The sequence below is a fragment of the Cebus imitator genome, unplaced genomic scaffold (assembly GCF_001604975.1).
Source record: "Cebus imitator isolate Cc_AM_T3 unplaced genomic scaffold, Cebus_imitator-1.0 Scaffold42, whole genome shotgun sequence".
NCBI classification, from domain to species: Eukaryota; Metazoa; Chordata; class Mammalia; order Primates; family Cebidae; genus Cebus; species Cebus imitator.
Window position 1 is genome coordinate 2254950 of NW_016107357.1, and position 20780 is coordinate 2275729.

Consider the following 20780-nt stretch of genomic DNA (forward strand, 5'->3'; position numbering starts at 1 on the left):
TTTGTTAAATGGTTTTTCTCACCCTAAAAAAAACCCACACGCTTCCTTTTACATTTGAAAAACTCTTCTCTAAGAACACATTGATAAGCTGCTGTTTTTCCCTCAGACTAAGAAAAGCTGTCACTTATGAAAGGATTTTCTCACCAATAGGTCTAAGCTGACGCCTATCAAGGCCAAGACTCTTTCTCTGCTCCACCTCCATGTAGGTGTCACCAGGCAGTTCCTCTGGCTGTGTATGTGCTGATGCCAGAGTCAGGGCAAGAGCCCTGATCCACTGGCCCTTCACACTTACTCTGTAGAAGAAAATCCTGGCAGATCCTTCACCAAAAGCTAGTGACTTTGTCAAAGTGATGCTGTCTCTGTTCTGAGTAGACTGTGCCATCTCGTGATCCCAAGCAGAGTCTCCAACCATGGTGGATTCTGCTGCTGCTGAGAGGACATGTACCCCAGGGTGCTAACCTGGGGAGTGAATGCAGAAGCAAGGCACCACAGGAGGTTGGACACTTGGGTTGTATAATTCAGGACACACAGGATAAGTTTAAGGGTAGAGGGGAGGAAGGGGAGGAGGAGAAGACTAAATTGTAAATAGCATATCAGAAGGCCAGGCCCCATCAGGTGGGCTCTGGATTGAGTTTTTCTGCCAGGAAGTTATTCACAAAGTCCTCTACAATGGTAGGGGTAATCTCTTCCACGTCCATCATGAACTTGGCCAGTGCTGACATGTCCAGCATAATGAGTAAAGGGGCAGCCTCTGGAGGGTTGATGTAATCTCACAGGAAGTCAGTCATGTCATCCTCCCCAGGTACAAAAAAATGGAAGTGGTGTCTCCTCCTTTTTGGCTTTGCATTTGGCAATGATTTTCTCAGCGATTGGCTGAATCAGCTGCTTGGCTCCCTGGGACTCCCTGCCATCCTCAGAGTCTACAAAAAAAAAAATAAATAAGGAGGCAGGGTCCAATTGGGCTGCACAGTGAGTCAGAGATCTTCAGCATGGGCTTGGAGTGCCATGAAACTCCCAGCAGTCCTCATCATTAAGGAACTCTACTTGCATCCCCAAGCCCCGGCATGATCATCCTGCCCTGTGGGTCCTGCACAATGAGCATAGGGAATGTCTTGGATTCCGTACAGCCAGCTGGAGTGTGACCTCCAGGCCTCCTCAGTGGAGGGGATAATGAGCCAGAACATATCACTGAAGTACTGTTTGAAGGACTCTTCTCACCTGTCTTCACTAGGATAATCTCAAAGTTCTGGCCTGCCTCCTTGATCTTCTAATAGGATTCCACCAGGACCTGTGTGAGGCTTTGGCAGGATGAACACCCACGTGCACAGAAATGGCATCCTATGTGAGACCCTTCCAGGCTGCTGCTCTCCAGGAACTGTGAGTCATTTTTAAGGAAGGGCTCTGAAATGACTTCTCTGAAGAGTTTAGGTTCCCAAGGATCCATACCTTCTGGGTCATCTCAGATCACCAGCAGCCCATTCTTGCATACAACCTTTCCAGGGGTGGCATCAATGAATGTTAGCAATGGAATGTCAGAAATTTGGTATTTGTTCCAAAGTTTAAGCTTCTGTGCTTCTCGGTGTAGGGCAGCTCCAGCTAAAGCATGTCCTGCATGAAGTCCTACCACTGCCACTGGTCATCCCTGCTGCTGCTTATCACCAGCTTCTAACCAAGCTGTTCCTCCAAGAAGCTCACCATCCTGGCCCACCACAACCCTAGCATGCAGGCCTGTGGGTAGGTAGGCAGCAGCAACTCCACTTCCTCTGTCCACGTAGCCTGGATGCTGCTAATTTTTAATGGTAACAAGGGTGCTGGTGGGCATTCTGATGCCAGGTTTAACTCTCTGTCATGGAGCTGATTTTTTTCTAATTACCTCAGAAGCAGCATGAACATCTCTCCAAAGTGAGTATCACTTATTTGTCTTGGTAGTATATTAGTCCATTTTCACGTTGCTATAGAGATACTACCTGAGACTGGGGAATTTATAACAAAACAGGTTTAGTTGACTCACAGTTCTGGATGGCTGGGGAGGCCTCAGCAAACTTAAAATCATGGTGGAAGGCCAAGGGGAAGCAAGCATCTTTTTCACAAGGTGGCCGGAGACAGAGTATGCAAGGGAAACCACTATTTTAAAAACCATCATATTTCATGGGAACCACCTCACTATCATGAGAACAGCATGGGGGAAATTGACCCCATGATCCAATCATCTCCTACCAGGCCCCTCCCTTGACATGTGGGAATTAAAATTTTACATGAGATTTGAGTAGGGGCACAGAGCCAAAACGTATCATTCAGTCCCTGTCCCCTCCCAAAACTCATGTTGTTTTCACATTTCAAAACACACTGCTATATAGATAATACCTGAGACCAGGAAATTTATAAACAAACAAAAAAAGGTTTAATTGAATCAGTTTCATAGGGCCTGGGGTGGTCTCAGCAAACTTACAATTATGATGGAAGGAGAAGGGGAAGCAGGCACATTCTTTACAAGGCAGCAGGAGAGAGAAAACACGCAGGGGTAACTGCCACTTTTAAAACCATCAGGTCTTGTGAGAATTCCCTCACTATCATGAGAACAGCGTAAGGGAAACTGCCCCCATGATCCAATCACCTCCTAACAGATCCCTTTCTTGACATGCAGGCTTTAAAATTCCACATGAAATTTGGGTGGGGACACAAGTCCAAACCATGCCAGGTAGTAAGTATTCTATGTTCATTTAAAGAAAGGATAGCTTAACATGGTTTTAATCCTGTACCTTGCAAAAGAAAACCCTTGAGATTTGTACTTCTATGCCAGGGTTTCTTGACTGTGGCATTATTGTCATTTTGGGCCTGATAATTTCTTGTTGTGAAGGATTGTCCTGTGTGTTAGGTTCCCAAGGGAATTCCATACCTTCTGGGTCATCTCAAATCACCAGCAGCCCATTCTTGCATACAACCTTTCCAGTGGTAGCATCTATGAATATTAGCAATGGAATGTTGAAAGTTTGGTAGGTGTTTCAAAGTTTAAGCTTCTGTGCTTCTCCTTGTAGGGCAGCTCCAGCCAAGGCATGTCCCGCAAGAAGTCCTGCCACTGCCACTGGCCAACCTTGCTGCTGCTGATCGCTAGCTTGTAGCCAAGCTGTTCCTCCAAGAAGCCCATCATCCTGGCCCACAACGCCAGCACACAGGCAGGTGGATAGGCAGACAGCAGCAACCCTACTTTCTCTGTCCACGTGGCCATTAATTTTTAATGGCAACACGGGTGCTGGTGGGCACCCTGTATCCAAAACATTTACTCAAAAGACACAGTTGTAGCTACACACTGGGACAACCAAAAATGTCTCCAGACATTACCAAGTGTTCCATATGGGTAAAATTGCCCTTTTTGAGAACCACTCTCCTAGATATATCTTATAAGAACTTCTACAATAGCTACAAATAGCTTTCTGTTATCCTCCCAGATGTCACCATTAATTAGACTTTTTGACTGTTTCCAAATTGCTCCACACCCTGAAAAATCTGTGTATCAGTAAAGACATTATTCTTATAATTAAATACCAAGAACTTATATTAAATTGGTTTAGTAAAGACTGTAAGAGTGCTCTGCTGTTACAATCTCTTTTTCGTAAAGGTTTCCAAAATTCTGGTTTATCTTAGCCTGACAATAAGTGAGCATTTAACTGCTCAGCTGTTGGGCCTTCTCTTTAATAGCCAGGGTTCTCTAGAGAATTGAGTTGTTCACAGAAAATACCAATGGGACATCTGTAGTCCTTTCTGCTCTGCCTCTGCCTTGATCCAAATTCTCTGCACCCCTCAGTTTCATGGTACAGTAATTGGAGGCCCAAAGAAAGCTAGTTCCTCCTGGTGATATAAAAATAGTTCCTAACTTACATGTACAGTGTTGTATGAATGGTTTTATACATATTGTTTTAAAAACATGTACAGAACTTTATAAACGAAAGCCAGGCAGAAGACAAACTGGATTTTCTTTGTCCTTCCTTCCCCTCTGCATTCCAGTATTAGTTTAAATGTGATCCACTTTCATCTTTTCTTGGAAAGTATGAATTTTAAAAATACAGCTTTCCAATTTTCAATATATGCCATGTAGTTAAATGCTCTTCAGGCTTCTAACAGCAGAAAATATCTGTTTTGTTTTGTTTGCGACAATCAGGGTGGAAAATATAATGTTTTGGCTCATCTGAGGAAGAAAGGGCTTCTGGAAAAATGCTAGCAAGTGTTTAAATAATTATAATCACACATATAAAATTAAGTATTCTTAGAAATGCACTATGGTACTTTTTTTTTTACTGGGTAGGATAAATAAGGAACAGATTTTTATTTTTATTTTTTTTAGTTTTATTGGGGACATTTTATAAATCACAATGCAGTGAACCTCACCACATGAGTCGAGCTGGCCCACTGCCACTACTCAGCTCCGTAAAAGCACCAGCTCTCCTTTGAATTCCGAGAACAGCTCTCGGCCTGTGAGAACATCTGGGGCTCAAAGTTTTGGAAAGAAACAGTTCAGGTCCCTTTAGAAGGGCTCTCCCTATGGTGGGAACTGGAGTGTACACACACTTAAAAAGGATTTTGCAGTACCATTGGCCAGAGGCATTGGCTTAGAGCTCTAGCACCAGGGAAGATCAATGTGAGACCAAAACAAATCCCCAAGAAGCTTTATGAAATCATTCAGTGGGATTCAGGGGCTCAGGGTATGTTTTGTATCTCTTCTCTAGTCTTTTTCTATGTGTTTTCTCAGGGGAAACGAGTGTCTTGTGGTTGATGGGTCCTTGCATTCTCGTAAAATAGTGATGAAGAAAGAGGTACAATCCGAAAAAGGCTGGGATTTAAGGATATATTCAGAGGAACCCAAGCAAATCCGATTCCACGTATAAAGTGCTGCCTGGTAAATTCTGACAGTGATTTTCAAAGCACAGAATGAAGACGCTAACAGGTGAATAGTTTTGTCTAACAGTTACATAGAGGAAAGTCAATCATGAACATAAAACTGGTGGTTGTCTAATCTACCACACAGAAGCTCCCTTAACTTCCCCCCTGTCTATTCACTTTGGGGGCTCTGCCTCATCAGCTGCCAATAATGACATCTCCTGTTCCTTGGGGAGGAGGGAGAAACAGGAAACAGTGGGTGGAAAGAAGTGTACACACTCACAGGCATGTGTGTAGTTATCTTCAGCAAGAATATTTTCTTTCTAACTCATTCAGGATGCTTTAAGATGAAGAGAGATAATATTCATTAAACATAATTACCTGAATGATTTTAATTACAAATCATTAAGGAGAGATATAGCCTTGTATTTTCTGAGAAAATGGAACACTTAAGAAATCATGTTGCCCCTTTCTCTGATCTTTTGGCTTTACAGATGCATGTTATGAGTGTGATTTGGATAAAGCTGTGGGAGCTCTGAGGTATATAAAATTAAATTACACTGCCAACAAAATAAGATTTCTTTGGCTCACCCTCATCCTCTCTTTTGAGACTCAAAGACCCTGCCAAGTGCCACAAGACGATTATTTCTCAGATCCCCCACGTGGCATAGGTTACTAAACTTTCCTTCTGAATCCGCTATTGTTCACCATCTTTGGTGCCATCTTGCTTTATGGGTCCAAAGCCACCTTGCTGTGACAGTGCCTTGGTGCACTGTTTTCAATGACATGGCTGTTGTGGATCTGAGTTGGTGAATACTGAGTACTACTGCAGTCTCTAGAACTCAGGAAATGTCAAAACTGAGCTGTTATAAGCCCTAAAATGTGGTGCATCTCTGTTTCCCTTTTCATACTGTAAAAGAGGGCTGTGTTGCACTGCCAATAATTCACAAAGAGTTCTTTTCATTTCACTTAACGTTCATTTTTGACCTACAACTTTATGGGGCTTTTTTGGGTGACAAAGAAAATAACAGACATTGTACTCATTGTTTGCTGTAGACTCAGTCTCCCTTTGAGCTACTTTTGAGGCACCTTTTCTCTGGGTAAGTCTTCCTCAGGGAACTCTTAGGTTCCTTGTGCAAATGAACTTATGGTAGGCTACTTTCCAGGGATCCAGACAGGTGAAGGTGACAGAGTGGGTTTCAGCCCAGCCCCAACTCCTATATATTAGTTGTAATTTGAAGATATTTTAATACATTCTATCTGAAAATGAAATCAAGGGAAAAAGTGGGACAGTAATCTGTATATGCAAAATCTATATATTCTACATAAGAGGACAAGACAAGCTAAGATGAGCAATCATCTAACATTCCAATTTTGTTTGGTTTGGTTTTTGGTTTGCTTTCAGTCAGTCTTAATTAAGGTATATATTCTTTCCTAATGAATATTTATTGGAAATGTAATGTTCTGTTTTCAGCAAAATAACAGACTAATTATTAAGTAGATATGTTTTAAATTTCTAGCTAAATAAACTTATCTACATTTCTTCCTTTCAAATTAGCTTTATGTGAGTCATTACAGAACAAGTGGTTCCAGAAGGTCACTAGCATTCTGGAATATTATTGTCTTCACTATATAGCTGGATATATACATTTCAAGATCTATGGAAAATACTGGCTGGCTTATCTAACATTTCTTCATATAGAGATCAACCATTTCTATTTATCTATGGAGGACAAGATAAGTTGAGTTTAAAACGGAGGCACTTCATCCTTCATTGACTTCTGATTCTTTAGTAACTTCCGATTCAGTAACTTCAAATCTTTTAGCAACTTTTGAATCACCATGAGTAAGTCAGGTTTAGCTGAGTTTTAGTGTATTTTATTGCAGTCTGGTGAAATTGGCACTCCATATCCATTACACACAGTAACTACGCATTAAGTGACATAGTTGAATAACACAGTCACTACCCATAAAATATGATAGAAACTTTTCTGAGGCCTCCTTGTCCTATCTCAAGCATTCTTGTGGACTGTAGTAGGGATATGTTATCCTTCTTGGTCACTGAGCCACATAGCGAATGACAGATCTATTCACCTGGCTCTCACTAGCTGCTTATGAGTCCATTTATGAAATTTAGGCTGTCACTAACACCAACCAGAAGTCGCTGGACAAATTGATAAGGAAATGCCTACCTGCAACTTAAGATTGACTTGTTTGGAGCTGTCAATGACATTTCTACTGGGCTCTTCATTTTCTGGAAAGAACAATAGAAGGAAGTGTATGCTATTACCTCCCAGTCACCTCCAACCTTCACAAAAATATCAAAAGCCTTCCCAGTCTTGGGGAAATCTGACAAGAGACAGAATTATGAGAATCATCTACTCTGTGTTTAAAACATTTGAGTTATAAGTCAAAACCTAAGAGTATTTTTATGTCTGTAGTGCAATTCACAGGAGGCAGGGAGGGAGCACCAAATCCCGACCCTGTGCTGATTGGTGTGAGCCCTGGATACAGGACAACGGGAGCGACCTGAGACCTTCCCATATCATACTAAGTCAAAATGCTGTAAAAATCCTCAGGAATTCAATGCTTTTAAGGAGAAAAAGCCAATGACACTCTCATGGTGTCATTCAAAAGGAAATTAATATGAATAAAGAAAACTAACAAAGAATGGTAGGGAAATCTGTGAGCTACGTCACAACCCCTGGCAACAAGCATGCACCGACTCCACTTCCTGGCTGTCATTCAAGCCTGATGTTCTTGGGAATATGTGTTTTGTCCCTCGATGCTTGACAAAACAGCTCTCTATAGGATTATTCCATATGACCAGATCTAAGGTTTTTCCAATCTAAGCAATAAGCTCCCACACCCCCATGGGCAGGGGCTTCTGTTTCTTTTATTCATGGATGTGTCTCCAGTACTCATTAGAGTGTCTGGCATACATCAGTGCTCAACAGATATTTATAAATGAATACACAAATGAATTCTGTGGTATATTTTATTTCTATACAGCATTTGACAGCTCTGAAGAAGACTTGAATTTGCTCCCTCAGCATCCAGGCCACTGCAATTTTCTGGTTTTCTCCCTACCTCTCTGACTACATTTTCATTTTGTTTTATTTTGTTGTTTGTTTTAAATTTCTCAGCTCTTCTTCCTCCCTTCTCCTTTATTTACTTTCATTCTTAAAAATCATACTTATGTTCAATTTTTAAAAATCATGCCACAATAAGAATCAATTTCACTTGGACCTCCATTACAGGAGCTTTGCTTTCAGGTTAAACTAGTATAAACATAAATACAGGAGAGGATTAGAAAGCACTTACTGGCTACTTAAACTGAAAACTACAGGAGAGTTAGTCCAAAGCACAGCCAGATTCAGAGGTTTTGGAGTTGGCTGTTCCCTGAAATATTGTGGTGGCCCCTCAGAACTTCTAAACTCCATCATCATTATTCCCAGTTCAATCAGAGAGAAGCTACTTCCTTGTTCTTTCTGACACACACAGCAGTCTGAAATGAGAGTGTATTGATTGCTTTGGTATATATTTCATAATCTACCAAGGAGCCCTGTATATGGAGTCATTCTCAATTGAAATGCATGGGCCGAGAGCTGGGAGGGGTTATACACCCAAAGGGAAATTCTGGGTTACCTGGATTCTTGGCTAGCATCTTAAAAGATGCATGTTATATGTAAACTGTGTAGTTAAGGCCACTATAATGCTGAACTTTGTTGTGGGAGGATACTTGGTAATGCCAGGAAAAATATATTAGGGTTTTCTGAGTTGCTAGTACCATATTTGTTGATTTAGATGCTGGTTACAGGATAAAAAATCTTCCAAATCATACTATAGTTGGAGCCTACCTTCTACATGGATTGTATACCTCAATAAAAAGTTTACTTTGAAATTTAAAAAAGAGGCCAGGCATGGTGGCTCACACTTGTAATCCCAGAACTTTGGTAGACCAAGGTTCATGGATCACTTCAGCTCAGGAATTCAAGACCAGCCTGGGCAACATGGCAAAACCTCCTCTCTGCAAAAAATGCAAAAATATATGGTGGCACATGCCTGAAGTCCCAGCTACTTGGGAGGCTGAGGTAGGAGAATTGCTTGAGTCAAGTAGGCAGATGTTACAGTGAGCCACGATTGTGCCACTGGACTCCCTCCTGGGTGACAGAGCAAGACACATCAAAAAAAAAAAAAAACAACCCCAAACAATTAAAAAAAAGAAAGAAAATGATGTTAAAATGTGTTTGCAGGTAAATACCCCCTCATATCTGAGAGTTTATTATCTATGGATATTTATCAGGCATTATATTTCTGACCTCTCTTTACCTTTTTGTTAGCCTGTTTCTAGAATGGGAAATGACTTATCCGGTGGATGAGTTTGGAAGACAGCTATTACACCAAAAGTTATTTGAGGGTAGAAAGTATGTTTTATATACCTAGATAGTCTCCACAGCCATATAATAGTGCTTTACTAAACAAATACTAAGAAATTTATGAGTTAATATATCATCTATAAAAGTCCAAGGAAAGAAAAAAAGTTATAATAGGATAGTTGGCCCCAAAGCCATAGGACATTGTATTCCATCGACCCCATGTTAGCTAATTATGGCCCATGGGGTAAATACAGCTCAACACCTGTTTTGTGAATAAAGTTTTATTGGAACACAGGAACACAGCCATGCTTATTCACTTGTATACTGTCTATGACTGCTTTCACTACAATGGCAGAGTCAAGTAGTTACAACAGAGACCATATGGCCTGCAAAGCAGAAAATATTTATTATTTGGCCCTTTGCACAAAATGTTGGCTGATTCCTGCCATAAACCATCAGCTTGAACTTAACTACTTATTTATTAAACCACTATTAATTGATTCATTCACTAGATCTTTGTTGAACGTATAATATTATGATAGACACTGTGCTAAGTACTGAGGACTAGTGAATGAACAACAAAGATGAGGTTTCCACCATTGTGAAGTTTACAGAGTGGTGGGTTACACTAACTAGGACAATATTTGAAAATGTTTAGTGTTTCATCTTTTCTTCAATTCCTATTTCTAGGGCTTCAAATAATCATGGCTTCAAATACATAATCTAAACCCCAAACCAAAGGTTTGCTTTATAACTTTTCAACAAATTTTGCACTTGGAAACAATACCTGTGATAAAGTACCAACACAGTGTGCTCCTGTCATTTACTTTTCAACACTGAAAGAGAGAGTGGGTTATTGATGCTGTTTTATAATCAGAAAATGCTTAGGGGGTAAAGATCTGCAAACTGTTGGTCAGCATAGCATTTTGGAAATTAAGCAGTTAATCTCATTTTATTCCCTTCATTGTTAGTGGAACAAGTTAGGACTTAATAAACTTGCTTTTCAAATGTAACTCTTTTTAATGAAACATGAGGTTACAAAGTTCTCATTCTTCAAATCAAACCAAGCTGAAAAAAAGTTTTCAGGTCAGTTAACACATGCTTCCTATCCACACCATGACATTCTGTGGGGGGAAAAGGAGGAGTTGTGCAAAGAAGGGATTTAGCCATTATTACTGCTCAAATGTCCTAAAATTTGCAATACAGCCAGCTGACAGACTATTTTGCTTTTACCTATGCCCCTGTTACAGGTATAAAAAGAAAGAATTTTGAAACATCTATACTTGTTCTCTCATTCTAGTAACATTAAATGATCCCAACACGGATGTGTCGGGAAATACACTGCAGATTCCACATTTTCCTGCTCTGTAGACCTGCAGTGTTTTTCAGTGGTTCAGAGCACATGTGATAAGGTCAGGTTGTCCTCAACACTTGCTCCCTACATTGAACTTTTGCTCAGAAGCTGCTTTTACCATTCTTAGCAAGTATTGGTGTTGCCACCATTTCGGTAGGATTATCCTGGAAAAATCTGGACTCTGATTTTGAAAGGCTCAATTCCCATTCATGTGTGTGGAAGCAGGTGAGCAATGCCATAAAGAGGAATGATTTCAAATGCAAAAGGGATTCTTTCCTTTTCAGCAGAAAACATGAAAAGATTTTTTTCTCTCTCTAACACTTGCACCTATGCTACTTCAAATGAAATTAGACTTAAATTTTGTCTGCCTCCTAATCATGTAGCCAGAGATCCATCATGGTAAGTGAAGCCGTCAGAGACTGTGATGAAAGGAGAGCACAGAAATGTTGCTATAGTAACTGAAATACTCTTCCACACTAATAAAAAAAATTCCAGAATATCTCAAAATGCCCTGAGGCCTGACAAATAATTTTAGAAGGAATTGGAGATTCTTACACATTGGTCAGAAAAGGGACTGGCTCTGCAAAGGTTCTTAACCCATTTGCCTTTTTTAATTAATGGAAGATGTTGGGTATATATTATTTATATGTTACTGCATAAGTCTAAGTTTACATCACACAAACAAATCAGGACCTGGAGCATCCTGGTACCTAGGGTTGCTTCATAGGAACTGGCAGTTCTAAGCCAGAATTGTTTTTCACTTTGAAGGTGATTCTGCTCAGGGCTGAAGCCACTGCATAAACAAACTGACGGTTTGAAAAGAAACACCCCAGTTTTAATTCCCTTTGGAACTAAGTTTAGATCATAATTCATCTTGTAACAGAATTACATTTTTATAAAGATGTTTGTAATTTTAGCCATTAGTGTTTCTGTACATAACAGAGACAGCCAAGACTGTCAAATTCAAGTACTTTCTTCTGTAGCAAAGAGAGTAAGTGAGAGCTATCAGTTACTCCATACGGGCTACAAAGACGAGGACAATTGAAGACTTTCAGGAGGAGCCACTAATGACGGTCTCCTTTCTTACTGTCTTTTCTATCAAAATTAAATACAGAGGCCATGGGACTCTGGGGGGTTATCTCTAACTTCTGTCCTTGCAAATAGCTCCCAATAAGAAGAGGACTTCCACACATTCCTGCCAACACATCTCAGAGGGTTCAGAATGGAACAAATATTTCATACATACAGTGCTTCTCAAACTCTAAAGCACATCTGGACCACCTGGGGATCTTGTTTTATAAAGATTCTGATTCAGTAGATCAGGAGAGGTACTCAGATTCTATGTTTTCAACATGCTCTTCGGCAATGCATCTGGTCCTCCAACCATACCCTGAGATCTGAGCATAAAGAGCAACAACTTTGGGGTAGCCACCTGGAGTTCTACGTGGAAAAGAATATTCTGACGCTAAATTCTCACTTTTTGGGAAAGAATGATGTCATCTGTGAGTGAACTTTTCCTAGGTTACGGTAGCAGTAGCAATAATGTCAGGTTTTTTGTTTGTTTGTTTTTGTTTTTTAACCACTCCTAGACAATCATGACAGAATCTCTCCACCCTGCTTTAGGAGATAGGAGTTTATGGTATTCTCCTATTTCCAGAAGAACTTAGAATTCCTGCATACTGATGAGATAATAAGACGGTATAATTATGAAAAATCTTTTGCAGATGGAGGAAGTTTCAACAAAAAGCTTAAGTACAGTAGATAAGGTCACATAGAAAATCAAGAATACCCTTTAGTTTTCCTGTCTCCTAAAATATTTCTATGATTACATTAGCCTGCAACTAATTTTTTTTGGTATCAAGTGTATGTGAAATCCAAGCGGAAAATAGATATGAATTGACCTATTCTCAAAAATCCTATGCTTGAAAATTCATTGAGGGAAAATTATTTAGATTTATAAAGATATCTTTATAGTAAATTCAGCAAATATATTTTAAAATAAAATTAGCTTTGTCAAATTCTCCACATATTTTTAGTGAAATGTACTTATAGATCCATTGGGGTATAAATGATAATGTTGTTGAAAATTGGATGGATATATTGTTGAATGGAAAGAGCATTGGAATGAAAGAAAAACTGGATTTGAATTTCTGCACTGCCATTTTTTAAATTGTGTGAACTTGGACAAGATGCAGATGCTTCTAGATTATAGTGAAGTTATGTCTTTATAAACCCATGGTAAGTTGAAGACATCAGAAGTTGAAAATGCATTTAATACACCAAACTTACCCAATATTATAGCTAAGCGTAGCCTATATGAAACATGTTTAGAACACTCACAGTAGCCTATAATTGGGCAAAATCATTTAACATACGGCCTATTTTATAATACAAAGTGGAATACTGTACACAGATGAGCATTTTGTAGACATAATGGGATGTGAAAACAGAAAACACGATATCCAAAAAACACTGGCAATGCAGTATACCATAAAGTCTAGGTGGTTTACCCTTGTGATCACATGGCTAACTGGGAACTGTGGTTCACTGCCACTACCCAGGTTTGCAAGCGGTGTTATACCACATATAGCTAGCCCGGGAAAAGATCGCAATTCAAAAATTAAAGTGTAGTGTTTATTGCATATGTATCACTTTCATACCATCATAAAGTTGAACCGTCCTAAGTTAAACCTGAAACATTGGGGACCATCCGTTCTGTGTGTCCATGTGTACATGTGTGTGTGTATTCATGCGTGCTCATGCACATGCTTGTGCATATGAAGAATAATTTGCCCTGTGCATACACTGAGGTATCGTGAGGGTCAAATAAGGTGATATGAAAGGCTCTATAAGTGGAAAATAGCTAAATTATTATTTTTGTAACAAAAACCTTAATGTTAACCCATACGTGATAGCATGAAGCATATAATAATATTTGTGTCTTGTGTTAGTTGATATGGGGAATGCATAATGTCATTAACATAGTTGCACTCCAGGGTCTGTTAAAATAAGGATTTTTGGCAATTTTGTCACAAATTTCATAATTTATGTGTGTTTATGTGTGTGTGTCTGTGTATGTGAAAGAGGACAGAGAGAAGGTTTTGTAGCTGAGAGAGAGGGAGGAGAGAGAAGGTTTTGTAGTATACTTTTGACAAAAGTGGGTACGTATGCTGCCTGATGCTTACAAATCAGTAGACATCTAAGAAGTAACACGAGAAAATAAAGCCATTTAGAACCAGGGTTGATATTATTCAAGTTGAAAACCAAATTAAAAATCCCCAGTGTTACAATTCAGAATTTAATTTTGAGAATGAGTCCAAATGCAGCTAAAATGAATACCGCCAAACTGTATGTTTGGGAAGTATTTTTATTGTTTATTTTAATTTTTCAATTAAAAAATTGTAATTAGAAAACTTAACATGAGATCTTCCTTCTTAACGAGTGTTTAGATGCACTAGACAGTACTGTTAACTCTAGGTCCAATGTTATAAATGACACACAAATGCTTTTAGAAAGTGGGGGGAAAATATTTGATCTACAAATTTTTAAGCAATGGTTGCTAGCTATTGCCATAACTATACTAAGGACACTGAGGACAGAAAAGCAAGTTTTTATACAATGTTTATGAATCCCTAAGTCATCTTTCCTCAATCATAGGACAGAAAAGTAGCTTTCTACACAATGTTTATGAATCTCTAAGTCATCTTTTCTTAATCACTGACTTACATAGATTCAGAATGACACTTGGTTAACTGTTTCCAGATAATTTATTACTGCAACCCAAACCAACCAATCCTCTGTAAAGTTGCAAAGGTGGTTAAGATTATTGTTGGTTGCCTCAGCTTCTCCACTTTATGTCCCTTCTTATCTTTATACCCATCCTAAGTGCAAAATCTACTTATTTTCCCCTTGTCTTTGAAAACATAAATGGAAACTCTATCCAAGAATCAAAAAGCACACATAAGCTTGTGTAGTCACTTTCTTTTAGGGGTATTTCTTTATTTAAATAAGAATCAATGCCTAAGCACCCTGCAAATACAGCTTCCAGAGGACCCCATGTTTGTTTTTTTTTGGCACAGGGCAGGGAGTGCATAGTGCTGGTAGACAAGGGCTGATCCAAACTCAGCAATGAAGCATAGATGTTTAAGAATGACTCAGTCCCTTGCCTCTGGGTTCATTCCCTATAAAGGTCCAAAATTATTTTTATCACTGGACCTGAAATTCTATCAAGTACAAATATATCTATCTTATACTCATTTCAAAGGCATATCTCATTTACTTAGTATGTGTTGTTGTAACTCGATGTTCCCTCTTTGCACTGACTACTACTAAAATTATGGTTGAGACCAGGAGCTTAGGGGTCTAGAGATCTAGGGAGGCTGAAATGCTGAATTTGAGGGGTACATGATCATGGCACGTCTCAGAAAGCAGTAAGCATGATGGATGCCGACGTCTGGACCTGGCAGGTGGGCCCTCCAGTGTGAATGTGTATCCACGAAGCTGAAGTCAAAGCAGTGTTAAGTGTCAGAAACAGGTGAGGCAGATATAGGTAAGATAAACAGGAATAACAAGTGGGAAATTTAAATTTTGTATGTGTTAGGATTAATATATCATGAAGGACAAGGTCAACTTTGAAGATCAAAGCAGAATATTCTGGAAGTTTGCACATTACAATATTATAGAGATCAGGCAAAAGAGAATTGGAACTCGGCAGAAGGTCATACAAGTAAAGCACAGAATCAAGATGACTCTTTATCCAAGCCAATTTTCTCCTTAATCAGTATCTTCCTTTAGTTTTTGGATGCTTATTCTTAACACAGGAACTATGTACCAAGAATGGCTGGCTTAGAATCTGCAGGTAGAATGAGTGAATATGAGGTAGGGAAAAGGAATTTTCCATCCTGTTGATCTAGATCTTTATTTACTCCTATTTAATGACAAATTGGTCCCTGAGTCCATGGTTGTGCTGCAAAGACAGAATAGGATGAGCATACAATGTACTGAACAGGCAGCCTCCCAAATCGATAGACAGCATACCTGCCTAGATGAGCAATAGAAAATTCATTACCTTGGCAAAGTAATTATTAGTAGTAAACATCTAGTACAGGAGACAGAAGAAGGAGAGGAAAGTGGATGCAATCGACCCTGCTTGGGAACTCCTGAAGGCACAGCACTCACGTGGGCACTGACTTGCGCCAGACATAAAACTGCCTGCATGTGAGTTGATCCTAGGAGATCAAACCCAGAAAACATGGCCCTGAAACATCTTACAGGATTAGCAATGCATCACACTTGAGCACCAGAAGAGAAAGGGAGAAATTCTACCGTGGTATTATTTAGACTTATGATCTACTAGTATAATAAAAATGCTAAGTGAATTTTTTACTGACTGCATTAGTACAAAATAAAGTTCAGGCTTGGATAGTGTTTGTTTTCCATCATCAAAGAGTTGCAGCTTTTCTACAGATAATTCATAGGCTTACTAAAGCCTGTTTGAGACACCTTCTGCAAAACAGTTCAGCAGTAACCAGGAAAAAAACTGGCAAATGAACCATTATTAAAGAGAAAATGACACATAAATGCTTACCTCTTGTCCATTTAAAATAATTAACCTGGTGGGCACGGTGGCTTATGCCTACAATCCCAGCACTTTGAGAGGCCGAGGCAGGCAGATCACTTGTGGTCAGTTCAAAACCAGCCTGGCCAACATGGTGAAACCCTGTCTCTACTAGCCTGGCCAACATGCCAAAACCCTGCCTCTACTGAAAATATAAAAATTAGCTGGGCATGGTGTCACATGCCTGCAGTCCCAGCTATTCAGGAGGCTGAGGCAAGAGAATCACTTGAACCTGGAGTAGAGGCTGCAGTGAGCCTTGCACCACTGCATTCCAGCCTGGGCAACAGAGTAAGATTCCACCTCAAAAAATAAATTTTAAAAAATGAGATAAAATAAAATAATTAACCCTTACTTGGAAACAGTTTTAATGCCAAGTGGTTTATTAGGTTGATGCAAAAGTAATTAGAGCTATCCTTTTGATATTACACATTGAAGTTCTCCAAAGAAGAAAAAACACACTTTGTTTATTAAAGCAACTCGGGACATTGTTTTCTGTAGATGTATATCTTTCAAAAGTAACCTTTGCTTTTCTATATTATGTGCAGAAAAATACTGAGAATAATAAATCCCCAGTGTGTAATGGCAGTTGGTAAGAAGACACAGATAGTCACTTGCTCTAGCCATATACAGAACTCCTTATTTCCTTCAATAAATTTAAGGAATGGTGGCAAATGTAACTCACGTCCACATAGAAGCTTCCCCGCCCCCACACTGCCCAGAGATGTCTCTGGGCTAGAATCCTGTGCCTAAGACCTTTTCTAGTTAAACTTGGTCATGGTTCCAATTCACTGAGTCTCAAGGCAGTGAGAATAGTGACACATTCTGATATACATAGGTCAGTCCCTTGTGGAAACATTTAAATTTCTGCCAGAGATAATACCAATCAACAAAATTGGGGGAAATATTGTCATTTGCATTTTGAGTTATTCTTAGAGGAAAAAGAATCAGCATTGATTTGACCATGTTTGAGCTTTCCTTAACAGCTTTGGTAATGAGAATGGCAATTCTCCTTCTGACTGCCTCTACTACTGGCAAACATCAACGCCAATAATTTGAAGTACTCCCCAAGTTAATCAGTGTATATGAATTAGGTTTCAGTTTTGAACCTTCCTCTTCCTTTTTATGCAAAACCCAAGGGAAAATAGTGTTTGAAACATTCCAATTCTTCTTTGATATTCTACATGATCTTGGGTAAGTTATTGAACCTTTATAAATTCAGAGCTTCCTTTTGAGATAAACGATCATTAAGCTCTCTACTCATGTATATTACAGTGGTTTGTGGAAAGCCATGTCAGTTGTTTTAGTTGTTAAAATATGGTACTAATGAGTGAAATCCCTCATATTTAAGCTCTGGGTGGGCTGTTTAACTTTGTTCTGTTAAGTGATCATACACTTTATCATAACCAGGGACTTGAACCAAATAAAATATCGATTTGGTTCAAATTTATTTCAGAAAATATTCTAATGCTCTAGTTTCATTCTGGTTCAGTGGTTTTCAAAAATGCAGGTTTGGTGTCTGTTCAAAAGTTCTCATTGGGTTTAAAAAAAAAATGATTGTGTTACTTGGTAAATGATGCTCGGCTCAACTTTCATTAGATCAAAAGTTCATTCCAACTTTGTATAAATTGAGTTTATAGTTGGAAATAGTTCAATTTTCAGCTACTAACTTGAGTCAGATATCTCAAAAATAGACATTGCTAGTCACAAAAGAAACAAGGAAGGAGTGAGTGGCAAGATCTGGTGCGTTTCTTTAACCTACACTATCAAAATAAATTCTACTGCAAGTGGAAAAATTACATCACGCTATATAAGCAAGACTCATGGGGACTCAATCATAAAAGTTGGTTTTCTTCTCTTTTCCACAATATTGTTAAACCTGCTTAGTGGGGATATTCCTTCCCTTCCCATAGGATAAAAACTTAGCCTCATAATTTCCTGGTTATTCTTAGAAAATAAGGGAAAGATAAAACTGCAAGCTCAATTCAGTAATTCATTGTGTCTAGTAATAGTCCCTTATAATAGTCAAAACTTCAAAGATTCTTAAAATTTAAATTTTCTCCACTCCCCCAGCTGGTTCTGCTGTAGGGAACACACTGCATAGAGAAAGTATGCTCCTTCCTCTCTCTCCCTGGTCCTCCTGCTCCCTGCTGGCCCACAACTGGACCATCCAACAAAGGAGTGAAGAAGCTGTGCGTGCATGAGCAGGAGACATCTCACAAGCAGGGACTATATGAGACAGCTGTGCACTCCCAGCACCTGGCAGATTTGTCAAATGACTTTTTCTTTAATGGAAACATTTATGAACATCAGAAAGTAGAGACCTTCTTTTCTACTTTGGTGAAACTCTCCCAATGTTTCATATGTAATATTAAGTTGGGAAAGAAGAAGAAGAAAATAAAGAAAATAAAACAAGACAATACAAGCTTTGTTATGAAAGCACTTGCCATATACTGAGGACATTAGCATTAAAAGCAGAAAAATCCCACATAATACTACAAATAATATAGCAATAAAAAGACATAACTGAATACATCCATGTACATAAGAGTGGAGAGGGTAAGCGTATAAAAGGAAGGATATGGCGAATATTTTGGAGATAATAAAACTGAGCAGAATTCAGTTGGTAGAGGATGAGAGAAGGCATTTCAGGCAGTGAGAACAGCATGTAAAATGTCTGAGGGGGCTAGTGTGGTGGCTAATGCCTATAATCCCAGCACTTTGGGAGGCCAAGGTGGGAGAATCACTTGAGGCCAGGAATTTGAGACCAGCCTGGCCAACATGGTGAAATCCTGTCTCTACAAAAACTACAAAAATTAGCTGGGCATGGTGCATGTGCCTGTAATCCCAGCTACTTGGGTAGCTGAGGTGGGAGAATCAATTGAATCCAGAGGGCAGAGATTACACTGAGCTGAGATTGTGCCACTGCACTCCAGTCTGGGTGACAGAGCAAGATCTTGTTAAAAAAAAAAAAAAGTCTGAGAATTAGAAAGATATATGACAATTAAGGGAGGACATTTGAGTGACTTTCTCAGTGTTGGTAAATCAATCTCTAGCAAGAAATCAAAACTACTTGGGAGGTAAGAGGGCACCATTCATTATGAATGATCAGAAAATTTTAACTTGATAAACAGAGAACTGGAAACTCTCTTGGGGACTCAAGAAAGAAAATTTGATGATTAAAATATTGAGAACAATGACCTTGAGAATGTGTGTGGGGGAGACCAAAGTAGAGGGTTATGTCTCTAAAAAATCTGAAGAACCAGGTCTGGTAAAAATAGAATACTCTTGTGAAATTCAAATGGTCTCATATTTTCCAATTCAAAGAGATAAACAACTTTTCTCTATGTTTTAAAAATCATTTAAAATTTCTTCTCATTCTGCCATAATCCTATCAACAGATCCTTTTCTGGTGAGTGGTGAAAAAAAAGGTCCTCTATGTAGCAATGTGGCACATAGAGGTACCAGTGGTATGACTGCCGCCATATGGTCATACCATTCTTTCATATAGTGCCTGTGAGGCAGGTGAAAAAAAATGTAGCTTTATGGCCTTTGAATAATACACTTTTTTAAATCCCAGGAAGAAGTGTTTATTGGTGTTTTATGGGAATGAAGAGAGCTTTTCTCCTCACCTTGGACAATGGAACCTCTTCCTATCTGACGCAAGGTGTTATGAACAGAGCATCTGGATATTTGGTGAAGTGTTTTAAAGCACCAGAGCCTCTACTCTCCAATTATGATGTAGATTATTATTTCTTCAGCCCTGTGAGGGATGATTTCCATTGTCCAAATAAAAAAATTGGAGTTCGGAAGGAATATGTGAGTTATTCAAGTCACACGACACAAACAGGAAATGCAAGGACCCAAATCCAGATCCTATGATTCTGAGTTCCAGGCTATTTTTCTCAACACCAAGCAATTGGCATGAACAGCTGTCCATGTGCTAGTCATTGAACTTATTCTGTCTGCTTCATTTTATGAAATCATTACCCTACGTCCTAGGAACAATGTGTTACTATATCATTAGCAAATTTGTTAGTATGAACATGCCATGTTAAGTCACAAAGAGACTACCTCAATTATTCTTCCTTTGATTGATTTTTGGTAAGGATACAGAGGACTTTTAGTTGTGGTTTAGCCTTACGACACGTTATAAACATCGACATACACTGTATTAACTGTCTAAAAGGAGCTTACTGTTTTAAATGCTTATTAAAGATAATTTTGAGCCATATTAATAATTTAATTTCAAGAACCACTTTTATGAAAACCACTAAACAATTCCTTTAAGACTTGATTATGAAAGAAGGAGGCAATAAAACAAGGAAGTAGGTAGGAGGTAGTGGCATTCAAATTAGGAAATTTTCTATATGTGAAAAAGCTTCTCAAATGTTTCTGGGTTGTATACATTATGATGGATTTTTGTAGCCTTTATAGAATTTTAGAAAATAAAGAAAAATTAAAGGATAAGAAAATCACCCATATTTTTAAGATGGCAATGATTTTCAAAGAACGTTTATTAATTCTCAAAACTAACTAGTGTCTTGATAGTATGGCCTGA

General features: G+C 38.8%; 1 pseudogene; it reads right to left on the reverse strand.

Annotated features, from left to right (window-relative positions):
• Positions 1-230: 230 nt before the first annotated feature.
• The window catches only part of LOC119470843, a 41254-nt pseudogene continuing 20704 nt past the window's right edge, over positions 231-20780 (reverse strand).